This window comes from Colletes latitarsis, chromosome 10 (assembly GCF_051014445.1).
Source record: "Colletes latitarsis isolate SP2378_abdomen chromosome 10, iyColLati1, whole genome shotgun sequence".
Lineage (NCBI taxonomy): Eukaryota > Metazoa > Arthropoda > Insecta > Hymenoptera > Colletidae > Colletes > Colletes latitarsis.
This window is the reverse complement of record NC_135143.1, coordinates 16,684,407-16,707,074: the sequence shown is the minus strand read 5'-3', so window position 1 is coordinate 16,707,074 and position 22,668 is coordinate 16,684,407. Positions and strand designations below refer to the sequence as shown.

General features: G+C 45.2%; 1 protein-coding gene across 3 annotated transcripts in view; it reads left to right on the top strand.

The window, feature by feature from the left end:
* LOC143346085 (uncharacterized) overlaps positions 1 to 22,668 on the top strand; it is a 64,998-nt gene that overhangs the window by 24,183 nt on the left and 18,147 nt on the right. The window contains exon 1 of one of the 3 annotated variants that reach the window (XM_076773840.1): positions 13,135 to 13,313. The exons of the other annotated variants lie outside the window; for them this stretch is intronic. The gene's annotated coding sequence lies outside the window, so the exon portion shown is untranslated. Of the gene's footprint in view, positions 1 to 13,134; positions 13,314 to 22,668 lie in introns of those variants that run through there. 3 annotated transcript variants of the gene reach the window in all.

The following is a 22,668-nucleotide window of genomic DNA, read 5'->3' as shown; positions in this document are numbered from 1 at the left end:
CGATTAAAATGGTTTTTTCGCGACGCGATTTTGACACGAAAGACTGGGATCTCCCGTCGGCTGAAACCGTGGGGCACACGTAGTTGTCCATTCAGCGCCGATAATCGCTGTTATGCTACCAACTTTCTCCAAATTAGCGTCAGAACGGCGCACACGCTGACCAGCTCGCATTAGATAGGGTTGCTTCCACCGTTTCCTTTTACTTTCGCGCCTATTGTTGGATAGGAGGACCATCCGGTGAAAAATGGTGGCTCGCGTGTCTGGATAACAATCGGAGAAAATTGCCTCGGAAAATTCCTGAACTAGAAAGCGCGTGGTCTCGGAAAATTGCGAGTCCGCGTTCGCAGGCAAGTGGTTTTATAAAATTGAAAGTTTTTCAACAGTCTGATAAATGGATCACCCTATACGTATCAATTTAAATTCTTACAGTGGCTCTATTTAAATTCTTATAAAATTAATTATATCCTTATTCTGTTTCGTAATTGAATATGCTTAATTTGCGGCGAAAAAAAAAAAATTTCAAATCGTTCTGAAAAAATTATTTTCTGTTGCGGGAATCAATTACAATCATTTTTGGTGAATAGACATACCCCCGAAATCCTACTCAGTTTCGAGAAAAAAATTCCTTACCGAAAATATAATTTCTCGCCAGAAATGTCTGCCCGAATTTTCATGCGAATCTTTAAAACGTCATAACTTCTGAACGGATTGGACGATTTTCATGTTTAAAAAAGCAAACTACGCGTATTTTGGTGGAGAATATGTACAAATCGCAAAAATGTTCGGAAAGTTGGTCCTTGACCCCGCAAAATGAGAAAAACCCCATAAAAATGGTCCAATTTTCAAACAGCCATAACTCCTACAATTGTAAATATATTTCAATGAAACTTTTTTCTGAAGTAGAGCCCATGGATACCTACAAAAAAGTATTAGACAACTTTTCTGTAGGGCGTCAAACAAAATTACTAAAAATGAAAAACGAATTTTTAAGAAAAATCGACAGGGGGTAGGTGCCTAAATTTTTCGACGAAAAAAAAAAATTTCAAATCGTTCTGAAAAAATTATTTTCAATTGTCGGGATCAATTACAATAATTTTTGGTGAATAGACATACCCCAGAATTCCTAACCACTTTCCAGAAAAAGATTCGAGTAGGTGTGAAATTTTTCGACAAAATTAGAAACTTTCAAAGCGTTCTAAAAAAATTATTTTCAGTTGCAAGGGTCAATTACAATCATTTTTGGTAAATAGACATACTCTCGAAATCCCACGCACTTTCGAGAAAAAAATTCTTTACCGAAAACACAATGTCTGACAATGTCTATCTGATTCCCCTGAAATTTCATGCGTGTGTTTAAAGAATCATAACTCCTGAACGGATTGATGGATTTTAATGTTTCAAAATGCAATCAATGCGTATTTTAGTGAAGAATATGTAGAAAATCTGAGATTGATCGAAAAGTTATTCCTTAACACCTTAAAGTGAGAAAAAGCCCATAGAAATGGTCCAATTTCTCGTTTTTTGATTTTCCGGCATTGTCCCAGTCCCGAGTATGCCGGATAGTCGGTATTTTTCTATGTGGTGGTATTCCAAAATACAAAAATCGTAAGGTTTCCTCGTCGCGATTGTGATTTTACACTTTATGTGTCTGAGAAGCAAAGCTTGGGAGGCACACGTTCTCAAATAAACATTCATTCCAGTTAAGAGTCGCGTGAAATTTGCGGGTCTCGCCACCGTGGGGGCCGCCCAGAAAGCTCTCCGCTTAACTGGCAGCCCGGCCGTGTTATTACGCGCGATTTCACCCGGAGTGCCTATTAAACGTCGAAGTGGGTCATGAAGACGGTCCCTACGCGCGTCCCGAATCGTTCTCGTCGTCGGGGATTCCAACTCTCGTGTGTCATTTATCCGTACCCGGGCATCGCGCGTGGAACGATTCTGGAGGCCGTAAACCGACGATCGTAATCGTCCAACGAAACGTCGGGCCCCGAATTCGGGGCGAAATAATAAAAATTTCGTCCGCGAGGGGAGAGAAAGTCGTCTTCGGGCGAGATAATCGTATCGAGACCGCTGGAAAGTCGCCGCTCGCACGCTCGTAATTAAAATCTCGCAGAAAAACGACTATGGAGAATTTCAACTCGATTATTTATGTACCACGAGTCCTTAACTGGAAACTGCAACGCTTTCGGTTCTGTCCCGGTGGCGGGCCTCGAAATTCATCTCTACCGAAGTGATATTGAAAATGGTACTCTTAGACACGGCTGAATTTTACGTGGGGCTGTTTCTCTGCATGACAGAGTTCAAAAAATGAAGATTTTTGATGATCGTGTATTGTTAACACTGTTATAAAACGTTGCGAAGGCAAAGAGAGTGTGAAACAAAACGATCATTTAATTCAAACGATGAGCGAGTGAGCCATTATAATGGCGCGTCGTTCAGAAAGGTGACATCCGCAAAAGCTACTATAGTGGCGCATCGTGCCTAAGAGGTTAGAAATGGCACCAGAATGGTACTTAAAGATGGTACTTTGAAAATGGCACCTAAGAGAATGAAAACGAAGATTTGAAGAGCGTTCCTGGCAGGTGGAGCAGGTTCGTGGGAGGAAGGAATCCAGGGACATCGAGTAACGAAAAGTAATAGAAGCGAGGAAGCAGGAAATTACGCGTAGGTTATTCAAAAGCAATTATGGATCTTCTATGCAGCCGGGTTGCGTTCGCGGCCGCCTCTTAAAACGTGAGTTATTAACTCGATGCCAAAGGACGGGGGCTCCGGTAATTGCCCGCTCGGCGTAGAGTTTATCTACCTATCGGTCCGCACGGCGTGGACTTTCGTTGCGGATTAGTAAGAGTAAAACGTAATGCTCGGAGACATCGATTAACGGTAACGGTAAACGACTTACTCCGTTGGTATTCCATCGGTGAACGCGTACGAAGCTTTCGAAGGCTGCCTCTGGGTATCGATTTTCAGCCGACGCGCCCCGTCCAAAGCGCGCAATTAATTATCGAAACGCGCCCGCGCTCGCGTGCCCGCGTGCTCAACGACCGATTAATTAAAATCGAACACGGAAACGATCGGCTCGCGCGAGCCTCGATGAAAGTAGAAAGCTGGAAACGCTTCGAACAAAGTAGAGGATCTGGGTGGCATGCCTAACCCAGGAGCTGGGTATATCTACTCGATCGTAAACTGGATGTGATGCAACAGAAATCTCGGGTTTGTCTCGGTTGTTGACTGAAATGGAACCTTAGTGGATATAAGCTGGACTGGTCGCGAAAGCGATCGAGGTCAATGACACGCAATACTTAACCCAGACCTTGTTCGAGCCACGCAATACTCAACTTAGAACTAACGCATGCAACACGATGCACGACTATCCGCAAGACACGTTACAATTAACACGGGCCTGCTTCGGCTCGGAATCAGCCCACTTTGGTAACTATTAATTGTAATTAATCGAGACTTAACACGTCTCGGAACGTGTAGTTTCACTCGGTCCGCGTTACTTTGCACACGAGTTTTGTTCTTTAAAAGAAATTTATCTATAAGAGTAGATGTTTCGAAATTACAGACAAAGTTGCAATTACGTTTGCACGGACGCTTCTCTCGCTCGATACCATCAGTTGCTCGTTTCCTCCAGACACCATAATCGCGATTAGTGCTGGTACTCCGACGCAGACATAATTTCCATTCCCCCGTACCGTGAAAAAATTCACGGTACTGGTACCACCGGAATGTTTATCTTGGAACTCGAAGGAATTCCGATTTTAATAGTGTCGACGCTCGCCGCGCGAAATTATCGCTTTCCCGGAGTCCCGAGCGCGGCTTAAATATAGATCGCATTACAATATATCATAGGATCGGTGATAGAAGCCATACCATACCGGCACCGCGTGTATCACTTGTTCCGTAATTAAAGTTCCTTGCCACCGGTTCGATAGAGGTGGCGATAAGACGCCGATAACCGTCGATACAAATTAAACGTTTCCTACAGCGCCGTGCGCCTCCGTACTGCGGCAACGTTCGCCGATCGTGCGAATTTTCTCACGAAACGTGCCACCGACTGACATTTTCTCGTTTCGTTTTGCGTCATTGAATGGTCCTTGACCCCTTCCACGTGATTTTCCGCCATTCTGCGCCATAGAATAGCGAGCACGTTAAAATGGCACCCGTCGTGGTACCATTATTGCACCGTTCGTTCGCGACCTTGAGCGTCGTTCTCCGGAAAATTTACAAATTGGAACTGTCGATGCGCCCAAATGCACTTTCACAACTTTTACGGACAAAAAATTTTTCTTTCAGTTCCATCGTTCTTATTGCAAATCCCCGAGTAAAAGAATTTAATTGAAACGCGGATAATCAGGTTCGAAACCGAGATTCAGACGGTTCGTTTGCAGTAATGAAGGACTATGCACGCCCGGGCCATTTAATTCCCTATGCAAATGGCTGGAACTTTGCGTCCCGAATGGAAACGCTCGTAGAGTAAATAAGCCGGTTTATTCGGGCTCCACTGAGCGGCTGCGTTCCGTCAAATCGGCTCGGACAGATTTACCGAGGAATCATGCAAATCATGCGTCCCCGCACTATCATCATATATTCAGGTATTTTCTCGGTTCGGAGGGCGAAGGGAGTCGACAAAAATTAATCGAAAACTAATTTCGGCCGAGTTCTCGTTGCTCGCCACTTTCACTCGATTAGACGACGGCCCTAAAAACCGTTCGTGCGAGATAAAGTCGATCGGCGGATGTATACGCTTGGCAGGGAAAAGAAGCCGTCGGGAGGCAGACCGGGCCCTGTTTTGCTGGCCATTTGAGAATAAGATTTAATTCACGATAGGGCCGGGCTTTCGCTACCAGCACCATAATCACACGGACACGTTGATGTATCGCGCGCCCCGGGCCCCAGGGGCCGCGTACGTTGCTTTAATTACGGTCCTCGATCCGGACCGCATGCACAAAGTCATTGAAATTTGGGCCCGATACTCGTGGTCCCCGCTGTCGGAAAGTAAAATTGCAATTCACTGTCGAACTAGACCTTATTTTTATCGATGGACCACTGACGGAGTCCCACGAGTCCCCATCAATTTTTTGGGGCCTTATTTAACGTTGGTACCGACGATACTAGAATTTGTATCCTTCGAGACATCAAACTCGACTTAAAATTAAGATTCGAATCGCGTGTATCGCGTCATTGAAATTTGGGCCCGATATCACACAGGAGGCCCCCGCTGTCGGAAAGTAAAATTGCAATTCACTGTCAAACTAGACCTTATTTTTATCGATGGACCATTGACGGAAACCCACGAGTCCCCATAAATTTTTTGGGCCTTGTTTGACCATAATTGGGATTGACGATACGAGAGTTTGTACCTTTTGAGACACCAAACTCTCACTTGAAATTAAGATTAGATTCTGATCGATATTTGTGGCCTCTCGAAATTTTGTGTCCTCAAAATAAGATTATGGGCTCTCGTTTTTATGGAGTCCGTCTTCCAATAAATTCTAGGGGAACTCCCCTTTACTGCAACGAGATTACTCGATTCATAGACGATTCCCGGTGCTATAGACGAGCTGACACGACCGAGTCAATGCTTTCCGTCTATTCCAGCGATACCGTGGCAGAGTTTCAGCCGCTCCTTTCGGTACGCCTTTAATCACAGATCATTATCATACCTAGATACTGTACCAGTCACTATAGATACACGGAGGCACGGCCGCGACGGTTCTTACATATTTACTATTACAGCATGCGTGTACCGTACAGGATCATAATGCGATTCCTATGTAAATTATATCGACCGTTTTGTTTCGACGAACGTCTCGGTGCTTGTACGTCCCCGATGACAAGTCAATACTACCGTTAATCTTGATCGTGGCCGAGTCAATCACCGAATCGATCATCCCGGCCAATTCCGACGATCAGTTTTAGACGATTAGGTGAATGTAGAGCGATCGAGCCGTGGACGGTGACGAATCTGATCGAGACAAAGATCTCAGATACCAGGATGTCTAATGCCCGACAAAACAAACAATATTATCTCGAGGAACATGTTCGAATATTCGCGTAGGACTAACAGGATAATGTCCTAGATCGTACACCTATCTGAAATCAATCGAGTAGAGATTTATCAGACATCGTAAAGCAGCCACAGTGACACGTGTCTGACTCCTATCTGCGAAATCGTAAAACGTGCGCAGAATTCTATGAGGAAACGTGTTAATGCCTATGTCAAAACGAACGATATATCGAATATGCTCAGCGGATTGCTATACAAATTCACGAGCTCAAAATAACCGAGTATCGAACACTTGTTCATTGAGCTGTTCCGTTAGTCTTATTGGACCATTAGTGCTCCCTTTTTGGAGTAGGGTGATCCCGATATGCATATATATGTGTCAAGTTTTTTTATACAGGCAATGAATGTAACATGATTTTTTAATGAGTCTAAACATAGTCAAGCTTCGAAATTCTTCTTTTTGAAATCGAGTATCCTGAGTCTGTTCAATTTGGAGAGTGTAAAAATCACCTGAGTCCAACCTAGACGTAGAATATCCTTGAGTTTCCTGCCCCAGGTATTTTCAACGTCCTGTAGACGAGACGTGTGTCGATAAACTCGTACGCAGAACCGTGAGCCTTAACTTTCTTCTCAAACAGTTCCTACGTTCCTCTTTCTTCTTTCTTCTTTTCGAATGAAGCGTGAGTTAACTATCAAGGAAACGAAGACAACGATCGCCGATGATAATCTAGGAACTTTGGTATGCACTGGCAGATTAAAATCGAACTGTATCGAGGACGATGGCTCTTCGGATCTCGTTCGCAGAATCTCCTAGGCCAGAGCTAGGCGTGGTTGATGCATGGAGCGTCGCATCATTAAGATTCAAGACTAATTGCTAGAATTGCTTAGTCACTGCTTTAATAAGAGATATTCTAGGTTAACCGAGTGGCTTACATTCTGCATTTGAAACTGTTACCATCCGAGCACGGTAGAACTATATAGATCTCCATTATCCGAACGCATCGACCATCTGGGCCACTCGAGTGACTCATTATACAAGTAGATCCTTTTGATGCGAACGAGTACCTAGAATACGTTCCCAAATATTCTGACGAGCAATCACTTTTTTCGAGATCGTATCTGGGTCGTCGATCTTAAATTAATTCTAGAGCCAATCCCTACTAAACGAGTTTCAAAGTCGTTCTGGAAGTCGAGTTATCAATTATACTTCGAAAAGTAAGCACTGGATGAATGCAACAGATAATGGACCGACTGCCTCGAGTATGCAAATTGTAGTAGAACGCAGGCCTGTATCGGTGGACTAGATTGGTGTCCCTGGAGTTTTAAAGCTCGTAAGCCTTAATGTCGGTTGCGGGTTCGCGTAAAATTTGCGCAGACCTACTAAAACGAGACTCCGATGGCTTCTCGGGAAACTTGGGAGGCCTAGCCAGATGATCCCCCTAAAAGCTCAAACTTTTCTTGTTTGGGAGTGTCATACACTGCACCAGGGAACATCTATTGGGCACGTGGAGAGAGATCTAGGCCCTAATAGGGTCAAAATAGGATGTTACAGCAATGATTCTTAAAATGAACTCCTGAAAACTCAAACATTTCTTGTTGGGAGTGTCATATACTGTATCAGAGAATATCTATTGGGCATGTGGAGGGAGATCTAGCCCCTAATAGGGTCAAAATAGGATGTTACAGCAACGATTCTTAAAATGAACTCTTGACGTCATTCGTAAACTGAACATTTCTACCTTCTCCCAACTTCAGGGTCTCCGAGACTCAATACTGGTGTCGAATTTCGCGTCCACTGTGCGAAAAATGAACGTTCATTTCACCGAATTATTGCTGTAGTCCACTAATAGAAGCTCCCCCTACACTAGTTCAGCATCCAATCTCGCCCAAATCGCTAATCCTCCTTTAGGAAAGCTGCAATATATCATTTAAGAGACAGAATTTCGAATCTCCAATCGTGGGGGGTTGAAAAATGGGTCAACAGGGGCCCGGAAAGGAAAGTTCAAAGGACGCTGGGATCGTCGGAAGCCAGCATCGAGCGTTGGAAGGCGGAAAGACGGTACCGTGTCATTAGAGAGCTTCGGGTACGTGCCGGTCATCGAAGGGGGAGGGGGGAGGGGGGGATAACATTCCCGCTCCTGTCGATAGATCAATCATCGTATCGTCCTGGCCTCTGTCTTCCGCCGCTTTTTCCCCAGAGCCGGCTCATCTCGCGCGTTTCGCGGTATTTCTCGAGTAACGGCCGCCCGTTGCAGCTGGTCGTCGCTCGGTTCGATTGGCTCTGGAAGCGATTTCACGTTCAGCGATTGTTCCATCGAGGGGCACCGTGATCGATCGGAGGCCCGGAGGATCGGAGCCGGGACGCTGATTGTGAGAAACGACCGCGCGGAGGAAATGGCAGCTTTTTTCTGGCGCTTTGACGCCGGCACCGAGGAGCTATCCGAAGATTTTCACGCCGCCGCGGATACGGACTTTTCTGTTTCTTCTTCTCCATCCGCGGACAGATGTAACGTTATTGCGATGTTACAGTCCCGGGCATTTCCCACGAACGGGCGTCTCGAATCAGCTGTTCCCGCTGAACGTGATTCACGGCTGTAACGATCCTGCCAACCTTCGTACGAACGTTTGCGACGAGCAGAGCGCGCGCGCGCGCGCCTCCGATTTTAATTAAACGGAACGAAAGCTTCCTGTTCGGATGCTAAACGACTCGTCGCGCATGCTGGACCCACCTGTTTGCGCTGCTAATAATACGACGTCGAACGTTGAAAACCATGTCCGCGTTCACTGTTCATGCGACGTATGTGGGACACGGGCACGCATATTTATTCTTTTTTCCTTTCGATGCATGTCGTGTAGAATACCAACTAACGTGGGATGTTAATTAGTTATGAAAAGAAAATATTTTCGAGAAAATGGCGCCAAAGTTTAATATGCGTCACTAATAATTTAGCCACCTACGAATGCGACGTTTTGGTCAAGCTTAACTCGACTGTGTATTGTCATAAAAGAAATTGTCACTGAATATTTATAAATTTTGGAATAAATTGCGCGAACGTAGCCAGTTTCTAGCGTCGAGGGTCAGGGAAAGGGTCAATTCTCATCGGATAACGGACGGCGCGGATCGCGTTTCCCGCCATTTTTCGTCCCGTTCCCTCGGATTGCTCCATTTCGATCGCGGCGTTTCACCGTCACGCGTCGATGCGCATCGAATTAATTAATATAGCCCCGTATCGTTCCACCGGCAAGAAACAGCCCCCCTTTTTTCCCAGCAAAAAGAAACGGCCATGCTCGCAAGAACGGTCCACGGGCCGTGGTCTCATTATGCGACTCGTCTTTCCGAACGATAACTTTCTCGATAGCCCGAGCTCTTTTTTTTCACCTCTTCTCCTGGCCCCTCCACCTCCACTCTCCCCTCGTCGCCCGTTTATCTCCCTTTATTCCCTGTCCCTTCTTTACCTTCGTGGGTGCAGACGTTGCGACGTCGAGGCGTGCCGGACGAGGAAACTCGCGTGCAAACTGGCCTTTACTTCAATGGGCCACGACTCTTCCTCCGCAACGCGAGAGAGTTACCGCTAATCTGCACTTGCGCTCAGCTGGTGTTGCCTCCGCGCTTACATGAACAGCTCTACAGATGGCTGCGCGCTGACTGCGAGCACGAACCAGATACAACGCCGTGGACCGTAAATGTTTGTTAAGATTCGTCACTACACGTGCATCGCCATTTTGCTCCGAGATAACTGTCCATGCAGACGTTGATTTTAAGCAGATTCAACAGTACCTGTAAACTTCATATTTGTTAAGAGTCGAGATTTAATGTGGATCTCCATTTTGGTTCGAAGTAACTGTTTATGTAAACATTGATTTTCATCAGATGCAACAGTTTCTGTAGACTTCGTATTTGTTAAGATTCAAAGTTTCGTATGGATTTCCATTTTAATTCGAGATAACTGTTTATGTAAACATTGATTTTTATCAGATGCAACAGTTCCTGTAGACTTCGATCTTTGGTTGAAAGTCGATGCCATATATTGTCGTTCATTTGAAGCAAATTCAACGTTTTAAATAGAGTTTAATTTCTTGGTAATTCGACGCTCATCTTCTGACGTACGTGCAATATAAATTTCGTCCGTAATAATATAAAACAGAAGCCTCTTAATCGAATAAATGTAAAGCACAAACTTAGCATATGTAGCGTGGAAATTTACATAAGTATCTACGAGGAACGAACTATGGTTTTTTCTTTAATTAAACCAGTACGTGGCTGAGCGAAGAAGTTTTAAAAGAGGAAAGTAACTTAAAACGTGCTATTAATGGGCAAATGGCCTTAACGATGCTCGTAACCTGTTCCTGTTCTGAAAAACCGAACTTCAGTCATAGATATACGGGGTGTCTCGCCAAAACCAGACTATCTATCCACAACTGCAATCTTGATAGAAAACAACTGTACATTTTAATTAGAAGGTCATTTCTTTATAGACACAAATACTAAAACGAGTAATTTCTTTTCTAAATGACAAAACAATTTCGTATGACAGAGAGATAAAGTCGCCAATAACTTGGATCGTAGATGGTTAATGACTGGAAATCGATAGCAACGTTTTCCAAAAAATAATAAATCCCATTGCTCGCTGTCGGCAAGAAATTATAGCAAGCGTCCCATTAGCCGCTGAACAGTTACCAACAGCAATTCAAGGAATGTTCCAGCAACGTTTGCTGCCATGCTCGACGGAGTGGACCCGAATCCAGACAACCGTGACTGGACAAAACGCTTCCCGGTTGCATTAGCGAATTGTACCTTACGAAAAACCGAGCAGCACTCGTGGCCCTACGTTTGTCGAACCGAGCGGGGCTAGAATCGACGTTAAATAAAATTTATTCAGAATAACGAATAAATTCGAGTTATTCGTAATTCACGAGGCACGAATAAACCGGTGAATAACGAATAAATTCATTGGGTAATTCACGAGAAACGAACGAGCTAGTGCAATTGGTAACTAACGAATAAATTCGATTTTTTTTGTTATTCGTTATTCCCAATAATTTGTACACAGATTGGAATAAAATTCGACCATACAATTTTCATAAAAATTTGTTGAAGGGTGATTTTGAGTTCCCCGTAAGTTTCCAGGCCCGAAGAGGGAATGGACGCATGGAGTTTTTGTTCAACCCAGTATAAAGGATCGTAGATAATAGTGGTAACGTCGCCGAGGAAGTTAAACCGCGTCAAAGGAAGTCTCGCGTCGGTTTTTCGCGTTGCAGGAGAGCGGCTGGCGGGCGTGAGAGAGGACACGGAAGGAGGGAAGAAACAAAACGGTCGCGGACGCAACGTAGAAAATACGCGACCGGCAGCCCGTGACGCAATTAACGACGAAATTATATCCGCTAATTGCGGGGCAACGCGCGGGACCGTGCTCCGGCGTCGCGAGCGCGGGGCCCTTTCCCCCGGACGGGCACCGGGACGCGGTACGCCGAGCACGTTTTGCGAACCGTACGGCGAGATATTTTTTGTCAGTCCGTCGGTTTGGAATCTGGACGGGAACACAATGGCACAGAACTGTGCCAACAACAAAGCTGCTAAAACACACCGGTGGGGGAACGTTGGGTGCTCCTTGTGGCCATCTTAACGCTCCCCCAAACAAATTTACTAAAGCAATAATTAGAAAATTACATTTCATTGAAATGGAACACTCGTTTTTAGTCATCCTACGTTTTCAAGCTGGGAATTTAAACGTAATAAGTGTCTTTTAATTGGTGGTTTTGATCAATTTCTGCTTTGGCGAACTTGGGCCATTTGTGACCCACGCTTCTATTCTCCAGATATAGTTTCTTCTAGAATTTCGCAAGAAGAGCGAAATAAGCTTTGTTTTACTGTTTTAAAAACGGCGAAGCAGTCTAAATTATGAAGTTTTATGGGGGTAGTTGTAGAGGGGAGGTTCTAATCTTCAAAATAGCAGTTTTAACTACGTATAACGTGTTTGATACTTTGGAGAACCATCTTCACGTTGAGTCGAGGAAATTCGACTTAAGGATTATAGTTCTAAGTTTAACATTTGGGCCTAGTGTCCTAGCAACAATTTGTCTCCCAAGCACAAACAAATTTACTGAGGTACATTTTAACAGAACCCAACGTTTCCCCAGGTGCCAATATTCGAGGATTTCATAAACGCCACTTACGATAGGCCTAACTCGTGCAAGGTAGCTCGTGCCAGACGATAAGGTGTGACGATCCAATAGAAAAGTATGAAATTGATAAAATGTGAGTTTTTCGTGTCGCGGACTGTTGGCGAATCCGGTCGAGGAGTCGGTGTCTCGGAATCGAAGCGCGTGCCAGGTCGATTTTGACACGTTTCCCCGGGTGACCTTGAATAGCCGAAGACATCGCGGCAGGATCCGCGCGCTGGAAGAAGGACGAGTGACGGTGGCGATAGTAGTAAAACGGTAGAAAAGAGGAGGTCGAACGGGAAGGTGCAGCTGAAAGAGAAGGACGAAAGAGGTCCGCCGAGGAAGAGAGCGCGCAGAGGTTGGTAGAAGGAACGAGACGAAGAGGGACCCTGGTGATGGCTGCGACGGTGATGGTCAGTGGTTGTATACCGGTTAAGCCGTTCAGTGCCAGGCCGGCGTCCGTCACGGTTAAACCTCGACCACTCTCGGTCGTACGAGTCGTTAGATCGAGCGAATCCTCCGTGTCGCCAGGATATCGTCCTGGCGATCGCCCGTCGTTACCCATCGAACCGTTCGATCGCGAAACTAGCCAGTTTACTTCGCGAACGCGTTGCACGTCGGTTCGTTGACAACTTGGACAGTTCTCGATCGCCGTTCACTCTCGATCCTACGAAGGTCAGATGGAGATCTCCGAGCCGATGAACGAGATTTTCACAGGCTTCGGGACCGTCTATCGCCACGAGGCTCCGGGTGGATCCTGAAACTTTGCTCCCTTGGGGTTCGAAGTACCAACGACCGTCTAGGAACCGAGGATCCTGGTCCACGGATGCTAGATCTCGAATTCCAGCCGAGTGACACGTGTTTCCAGCGATCGTGATTCGCTGGTAGGACCTCGATAGGTCTCGATTCCTCGTTTGGAGGCGTCGTCCTCGAACGGAAGGGGACGAGGACGGGTAAAAGGAGATTCGGGCGCGATTCAGAATGGCGACTCGACCGCGGGACGACACGCAGGCGATCGGCACGTCGTCGGGCAGCGGGTATCGAGGTAGCCAGCCAGGATATAGCAGGATTCGGAGCGAGCGCGGATGAAGTGATTACGAGGGCTGACCAGTCACGGACCAGTCTGATCCCACGGGAGATCCAGGTACTCCTTCCGCGTGTCTCTCATTCTTCCGTGCTTCCTACGGGAAATCGTGTTCGTTCCTCCGCAGTCTGATCGGCTGATCTCCTGGCCAATACCGATCTCCCTCCTCTTTCGCGCCTGGGTACAACTCCATTCGACCGACACCGACGACAGAACGCCGCCTGAACTCGCGTATAGCATTCCGGAATCCGATTAATCGTCTTCGATATTCCAACGTTTCGCTGCGGACTCTGGCACGAGGAGAGGGGATGATAAATTAGCTCGGTTTCGAAGCAGACTCTAGCCTACATACGCTAGACCCTTGACCTATTTATTATTGGATCGAAATTTTCTATACTCGTTCATTTATAATCGTTTGACACTGCGATTGCCACGTCAGCCATATTTGAGTGACAGGATTTTCCACTATAGAACTATAGAAAATTTCTACTATAGGAAAATTTTTAAGTTGATAGGATTTGTGAATTTGGGCAAGTTTACAAAAATAGGGTTATAAATTTTAGTTCACTATCAAAATCTTAGTCTTCCAAAAAATTGTACGGTTTTCATCTGACAGTGAATTAAGAGTGAATTTTGCAACTTTCATAATTCTATGTCCTACCATGTAGGTCGGTGTATTCGTCTTGCAAGCCTCTCAGCATAAATGGAAAATAGTTCCAATAGAAATAAAATTAACGACCTTGAAATGTCCTTGGCGCTTCCAGCTGAAACTATAATAACGTCGCCGATGAAATTGAACAGCTCGTCCGTTAACGTAATCAGCGTTCGAAAAGAGGAAATATCAAAGCAATCTCGATATAGAAAATTCCATTTTATCTCGAAACCGATCGGGAATACCCGTTATTTCGTATAATCGAGTTATTTTAGTTGTTCCCGATAACGTGGATTACCGCGCGGCAAATAAAAAGTATCATAATAATTATTTCAACCAGTTCGTTTTCGTTTCGACTAATTTGCCCCCGGGGTACTTTAATGGGGAACTTAAGAAAATTAGTAGATTAGACGACGTCGGGAAGAGAGAAAACCTGAGAACAAATTGTTTCCCATTCAGCTGATAAGGAATCCGAGGCACCGCGAAAAGTAAAAGCAAAATGCCGTCTAGGCTACTTTGGTTCCGCGTTTCCACAGCCATAATCTCGTTTATGAAACGGCGACGCACGAAGGAGGGAAAAAGTGAGTGGCCACGGATGAAGAGAGGATAGAGATTTTATCCTTTGAGTGGGAGAGGGGGGGAGGGGGGAGGAGGTGGAATCGCCGCGGCACGGCGTGCAGGCGCGATAAAGCGCAGCAATTCCGCTACCAGTTACGAGTCCTTGATGGCCGATGCTATGATTTCCACGTTACTCGCGGGGCCACTTGAATACCGTAACGACGCCGAACGTGACTTCGATTGAAAACCCGACGCGATACGTCCCGGTGCTACGGGCCTCCGTGGCGTCGACGCTCGTTTCCAGTTATCTATTACCGTTGTCATACTTCCGTAATACTTCTTCATCGGCCGTTAATCGTGCCACGAGCCTTATGCCCGGTCCACACCGACCAGACCTCGACTAAATTTTATTCCACTAATCACAGCTCCTCTACTCGTCGTCCATCCTAAACGTCCAACAATAGCAGTCTCGTCGACCATTGTTTACGTTCAGACATCGCTACAAACGTGGGCGGACATGGCAGTTACTAAACGCTGTTCAAATGTTCAATATTTCTACTTCTATTCATAATTCAAAGGGACTCTCAAATGCTTTTTTTCGTAGAGTCCTGAAGACCCTATAGTCCAACCCTTTTACTTGTACCTATCACTAAGGACTTTTGTAGACGAACTTTGTTACACGCAGGGGCACCAGATTCACTATCTTAATTTTCAGTTATTAAATACTGATAAAAACTTATAGTTTTATAGAGTCCCTATAGACCGACCATCTTAGTTGTACCTGTCACTAGGGACTTTTATCGCCGAGGTTTGTTACACGCAGGGGCACCAGATCGAAAAGTTTGACCTCGAGGCGCGGCAGAGATCAAAGCGTGCAACCATGTTGGCCACGAACACTGTAACCTTCTCCATCCCCGCGGACCTCCACTTCCGTCTTCCGTGTTCCAAGCTGACGACAGAACTCGCTCTGCACGTTGTATCGAGAAATTCTTGATCCACTATTATCGCGATACATACTTCTACTTCATTCGTATGGAACAAAGGCGGATTCACACCAGAAACAGGGGAAAATTTTAGTCGAACAACAGATGACCCACGCGACCAACGCGTAAAATGTTTCGTTCAACGAGTGACGAATAAACAGTTGGAAATTTTTCCATCGTGAAAGATTCAGGGATTCCCTGAAACTTCGATTTCAGTATCGATTTCCAAGAAAGCAGAAAGCGTGGAAAAATCGTTGAATAATCGATCAAGATCGAGTGAAATTCGCTTGATAGTCAAAGTGTTAGGTAAATGACGCGATCCACAAGTTGTTTTCACTGAGAACGCTTGTCGTCGTTTTAGAAATTGTTCACCAACTTTCTAACCAATTATGGACAACGTTCGTCGTAAGTGAACGCTTCCCAATATTTGGACGTTGGTGTTACTGTATCGATCTGAGATCCCCTGCTTCGTAATTGCGAATGGCGTCTATTTTAAAATTACAGTTATCCCACAATCTACTTACCTGTTATATTTATTATTTATATTGGACAGATTAGTTCAAAAATTAGTAAATTAAATCCGTACTCCGTCCATAAATGCTAACTTTTTTCTATTCTTATTGGGGTTCTTAAATATTTAAATAATTTAATATTAATTATAATAAATGGATTTTATAATTTCAGAGGAAAATAAATGTATAAATGCTGAAATTTGAGTACTACCAAGGTACAGTTAGTGAAGGGATTTGTTAAAAATTGGAATACGATCAAGGAAGCTAGCAATTAATCGATAGTTTCGAAAGGGAAAATAAACTAGCAGGGTTCCCGACGGTGTGAAACGGGCATTACGTTCGACAGCTAGGTACGAACGAGAAAGATACACTTACGCACGATAACAGATAATGCAGTTGTAAATATGCGACACTGTAAATTGACCTAAGGTAAATTTGCCTCCGTCTTGAGCAAACTACTAGTTTGCCGCGTAGTATCGTGACCCGAGATTTCTGCTATTCGTTTCAGTAGCCGGGTATTACTGCTATCGACGCATTCGATCTACCGTATCGCAATAACAAATGTGATGCATGCAATTACTTTAATAGCATGCGTGAAATTATTATCCATACTGTGGACAATGTGCTATATCGTTCGGGGTCCGCGACACGGTTCGATATTCCGCAATCAAACGCGGAACGACTCAAATTACTGGATTGAATGCTTGAAACCGAGCAAAGAGGAAGTAGCCTGGGCTCTGTAAGATAACTATATCGCGATATATTTTAGTAACAGTTTCTTCGAAAATATGCAATTACAGCAGAACAACTAACAGTAGTCGTCAATAAACAATGGCGGATACGAGAAGGGGGAATATAGGATTTTTAACCCGCCCTCCCACATTGATCACAAAATTTATTATCTACGATTTTTTTATTGGTCTTTTTGAGTTCTTTTTGAGCTCTGTTAGGTCTGTGTCACCGATGGAAAGTAATGTCCTTTAGATTTTCAAATTTAAAAACCACAAGAAAATTGCACCAAGATAAAAAGAGACATTTCACTTAAAAATTTACTCGATTTTCGGAACTTCCTGAGGGTACGTATTCCTTTCAAGAGCCATTGAGTCTGCAACGAATTTCGATACGAGGATAATCCCTCGCTGGAGGGTAGAAAAGCGAGGGATTTGACGTGGAGTGGCCCTGCACGCTAGTTCGAAAGGCGTCTTCTCGGGAAACCTCACGTCGAATCGGGTCGATAAACTCGCGTCTGCTATCGGGCCGAAGCTGCACTTGCCAAGCTCGTCGACGCAGCGACTCGAACGAAAACATTGAGAGAGACAGGGAAAGACGGAGACGCGGATAGAGGAGGGGAAAAAGAAGGACAGAGCAGAGAAGACCGAGCCTGTCTTTTCGCGTTAGCGAAAGCTCGCAATCTTCTCTCCGCATCGGGGGACAACCGCCGTCCCCTTTTCTACGGGCCGTCGTGCTCGATCATTTCTCAGCGAGCGCGTCATCGATTGCACGGGCGTTATAGGAAGTCGTCGGCCGTGTTATCTCGTGGCGTACCCGTGCGCGATTTCTTCCTTTTTGCTGAACCCGCGCGCAACGGGATCCCCCGGACGGCTCGATTTCGCGCCTAGCGCGGCAAAAACCACGCCACGGATCGCCATAACCACTTTAATCCCCAGCGAACTGACCGAAACACCTGAAATTTGGCGCGTATTTGTATTTGACTTGTTACAAGTCACATAAATCAATTTTTCTGGAGTGGAGTGACTCTTTTTATTATTTTCTTCGTTAAAATCAACGCCATCTTGAACGTAACATAACCTCTGTGTTATTTTCCAATCCCCTTTAGCTAGATTTCTCAAAATTTAATACAGTTTATGGTACGTATATAGAAGTTGTTGCGCCAACTTTGAAGTTTTTCGATCCATTCGTTGCAGAAATAATTGAATGCCTAGAAATTAATAGATTTCGTCCCAGTGTGCACCGGGGCATCCACCTGCCGCGACGCCTGTGCCTCCTATCGGGCCGCCTGGAATTTATTGACCAATAAAACGTCCGCGCGCGGCGTCGTTAATGAGGCATCACCATCGCACGCAAACGGCGTCCTGAAATTTCAGCGGACGCCACTGTTTTTGCGTCAGTCTTAACCTCTCGCACTCGACAATTATTTTCACGTTTCGTTCCGCCAACTCCGTAATTGAAAACAACATTTTTCATAGAACTTTCGGTTCGTTACGTTTTCTATTAATACTTACTATTATTTCTGAAAGAATTTTTTAAATTCTTAAGATATTTTCCCATCGGTATTTTATAACTCAACAAACTGTTTCGTCAAAAATTATGCAGTACATGGAATATACACATATTCACGCGTGTTTCGCTTAAAACAGCATCCAGCCGTAAAAATCCCTAGGATCTCTTCCCGCCAATGTATCATACTCTAAAAATTATCGCCGAAATCGACCGTTTCGCGTTCGAACGCGAGATAACGAGCAGATAAATCAACTTCTCTGCGTATGCTTGACTCGCGAGCACCTTCCAGCGTAAAAATCCCTAGGATCTCTTCCCGTGAATGCACGATAACGTAAAAATTGTCGCGGGAATCGATCGTTTCGCGTTCGAAGGTCGCTTAACGGCAAGTTCGCGGGTCAAAGATCGCGAAACAGTTTATTAGCCGGGCGTGTTATCTGGTATCAGCCATGCGAGGTACACAGATAGTCAGCCGTCGGTGCTTAATGCGCGCGACTCGTTCGTGTGCAGGTCGGAGCGTGTACGAGGAAACTGGTCGCCGCGGTTCGCTATGAATAGAATTAATGGACGTTCATTCTGCGCTTAATCGATGCCAAAGAGGACTGTAGGACCGTGAATGACGAGCCAAGATGTTCGATATCGGTTGCCGCCGCAAGAATTTTAATTGTTGCTAGCAACGGACCGTGTCTGTCCAACGGCGATCGAATTAGCGGTTGCCCGCCGTTGGCTTTTCCACGATAATCGACGATTTATCGTTCGATTCGGACCCGATGGCTGTCCAGCGTTAACAGATAACGCCCGGCGAACGTCGCGCCGCGAACGGGCTGCTTCTCTCACCGCCTCCTCCCGATGACTAACTGTACATCAACGGAGCGGCTCGCGTACTCGCTCGATTCCAACCCGAAACGAATAGTCGGACGATCCTAGACTCCGCGCGGACAGCCACAGATGGCTTATAAATACGAGAAAAGTCTATTAAGAGACATAAATCGCGCAAAAACCGTCGAGCAATTACGACTCGCTCCAATTCGCTCGGTATTCGCACCCTCCAAGTCGATTAACCGGACTCCGCGTACTTTGAGATGCGTACCGTTGTCGCGAATCGAGGCGATATCCTTCTCGACCGCAAGAAGCATTGAACTCGACGATTCCTCATCCCGTCTTTCCACGATGGCCCTTGCCAACGCTGTGATCCAAACCTCCCTATACCCCTAGAGACGCGAGTCATGCAAAATCTACGTCTCTGCAATTTCCTTTGCAATCCTCAAGATCTAAAACTTATTGTATTCTCAGAGACAATATTCCGTTAATAATGGTAGAATGAAGCAAGTGACAACCGGTCGATAAGCGATGACGAAGTCACGTATGCGTGACAGCGGCCGTCGAGGCGACGTCAAGACCGAAGCAACACCGTGAGAATCTGCGATACGCAGCAACGAGGAATCGTTAGCGGCGGCACACTCGAAAGCCTCTTTCCCATAGCACCGGTAACAACCAAATTCCAAGCTGACGAACTCGACTGCTCCTTCTTCTTCGTCTGCTCCCCTTAATCATCCTCCATTTCCTGCAAGCTCCGCTACGCCCGCTTGTTAGAGCGGCGCAACGTTGCTCATAGTCTGTTGAACGCGCCAGGAAAGACATAAATTAAATTACCACGGAATCGAGTGCCCGTAGGAGATAATCCGCGAACTCGGAAACTGATGATTTCGCGCAAACATGGCGGGAGAAACACCTAACGGAGGAAGAAACAATCCTCCATTGTCCTTCGGGCGAATCAAACGAGTGGAAATTAAAGAGTACCACTTCCATATTAATGAAGTATTCTAAACATAAATAACAGATTGCACCAGACGAATGTTGGTGAAACATAACCTCGATTTCGATTGAAATGTAAGAGTTCAACTTTACGGACGAACAAAAGCGTTCAAAGAGAATAATTAACGGAAGCAAAAATTTTCCGGCCATTTTTTTCTGCGCTTCATTGTCATCGAGGTCATTCGAGTCATCGACATTGTCCTCAGGTGTCGGGGATTACCGATGACCGCGGTGCAAAGCGCCGCAGAAAGCCTGGACGCGCCTTTCTATTGTGTCGGCGGTCGACGAGGTCAGATTTCGTGGGGCAACCGCAATTTAACCTCTTTATTCTCGCGGTGATACGACAGTGATTAAGAGAAAAGAACGCGTCAATTAACCTACTAACCGACCAATTAACTGACCCTCGACCGCAAACGGGGACACCGACGTTTCGAGGCTTCGCGATAAATTTAACCCGAACGAAGGGCTGAGTCATTTAAAGAATCGAATTAAAATTCGACCCTAGTTAGAGCTGCAATTATTACGCGACAACGCATCTCTCGATGATTCTCGTAAAACTGACGCTTGATAATAAATTGACAGGTTAATTCGAGTCGTTAATGCTTCCATCCTTCTCTTTGCGTCCCGACGAGGATCCAGGACGAAATTGTCGCTCACGAACTCGCTTTAACTGGCCGCACAACGCCATTATTTAACAGCCAATAATCCGCGGTAGACTGTAATTAGCGATGGCTGACAGATAGGTGTCTCGTGACATGGTCGTCAAATTAATTAACTCGTGATTGAGAGACGACTTTACGACAAGCCTTGACTCGATCGACGAACCTCAACGACGAGTTGCAGAGGTGTTCGTATCGCAAATGAACGAACGGGCCGCCATTCTGGCGAATTTCTATCGTTTACGGGGGTCATTTTTAAGCGATTGATGGAACTGGGTGATTGGTAGGCCTGGACAGAACGAAAGAAAGAGAAGTTCTTAACTAGATAAGAATTTTTTTAAATTATACGGTTACTGATTACTTTCTGGTTACTTTGACAATTTTATTAAGTCATCATGAGTTACATTTGTAATCCTCAGTGACACGTCATTTGTAATCTTTCAGAATTAATCATGTACCATTATTCAGTAATCATACTCGTGGATTGTGTTTTGTACAACACTGTATGTCCCACAGGGCCTATCCATCGGTTAAACTGTCATTTATTAAAATACTGGCTACATAAATCACGACATCTCACGTAACTTCTAAATATTTTTATTACTCAAGAAATTGACATAAGATTGATCTATCGATCTCCCATTAACACTATAAGGAAGGATAAAAATCCTTCTGCCGATAACCCAGAACTTTGCATCGAACACGAAACCAACAACCATGTAAGAAGGAAGTCGACTCTTAGATAAAATTCATTCCTGAAGTATTTACTTGGCGTTCAATCATTCAAACTATGATTCTCCTGCCCCGAAGGCTGTTATTTGCTAGAAAGAACCGCCAGGAGAAATATCGTCTTCCGGAGGCGTACCGGGAGCCGCACGATCGACATGTCGTAGGATTCCTCTGTTTCTATTTATTTACGTTCGTTGGGCAGGCCGAAAATGCGCGAGCATAAATTTTAATGGGCTAACGCTAGGCCTCCGGAGCACTCAGCGAACCCCGTCACGTAGAGATCCCGGCACGTGTTTAGGAAGTCGTCGAAGACCAGGGACCCGCGAGCATTATGAAACCTCGTCGCGACTATGAATGTTAATGGAGGCTTGCCTGCGCCCGACGTTTACTATCGCCGTTGCAGAAAGTATAAACACAACGGCCAAGTGCATCCGCGCCTCGATTTCTCGTCCTCGGGGTTTCCAGTATTCCCGCCGCCATCTTGCTTCAGGGGGCCCTCCAACAGTTTCCACGAACTGTCGTCGAAATCACCGTGCACGTGCTCGTCGACCGGACGCGAAGCACTTTTCGTTTCGTTCGAAACTCACCCTCAAGATGCGCACTGTCGCCTCGAAGAGGATTTCCAACCGATTGGCGTCTGTAGACCAAAGTGAAGGACGTCGAGATGCAAATAATGTTTTTAAGAGATTAATAAAAATGCCCTGTTCTGGATGTATGCAACTAATTCAAATACAATCTGGAATTCATAGTGAACTAATGTAGGTTTCAACCAGATATACTTGACTTGGACCTACCACAAATAGGAATTGAGTACATCACAAAAAGTAGGATAAACTTATGGTCAGAAAGTTGATTGTAATTAAATAAATTGCTAGCACGAGCAGGAGGTAGTGGACACTTGTTTATAGATGAAATATATAAAATGTAAAAATTTTTACCAACTATTGAAGAGAATCAAAATATTATCCCAATTTGTTTGGTACAGTGTCTCCTCTTTTTGCAACTATTACTAATCCTTTCGTCCGATTATTACGGACTAAAAGTGGATATGATTGCTAATTCTATTTCTCCAATTGCCCAAAAGGCGAATGAAAATATTGGAAGTGGCTGTGAGTCATTGGAAATGCAACTACCCGGTAATGGAGAGGTCGAGGATAACGGAGCAAGCTTAAAATCCGCGATCAGTAGGTCGTCGCGTGTGTCTGACCGCACAGGAAACACCAGTCAGCGACAGTTTTATACTCTTTGCTTCTTGACCTTGCCCCAGAG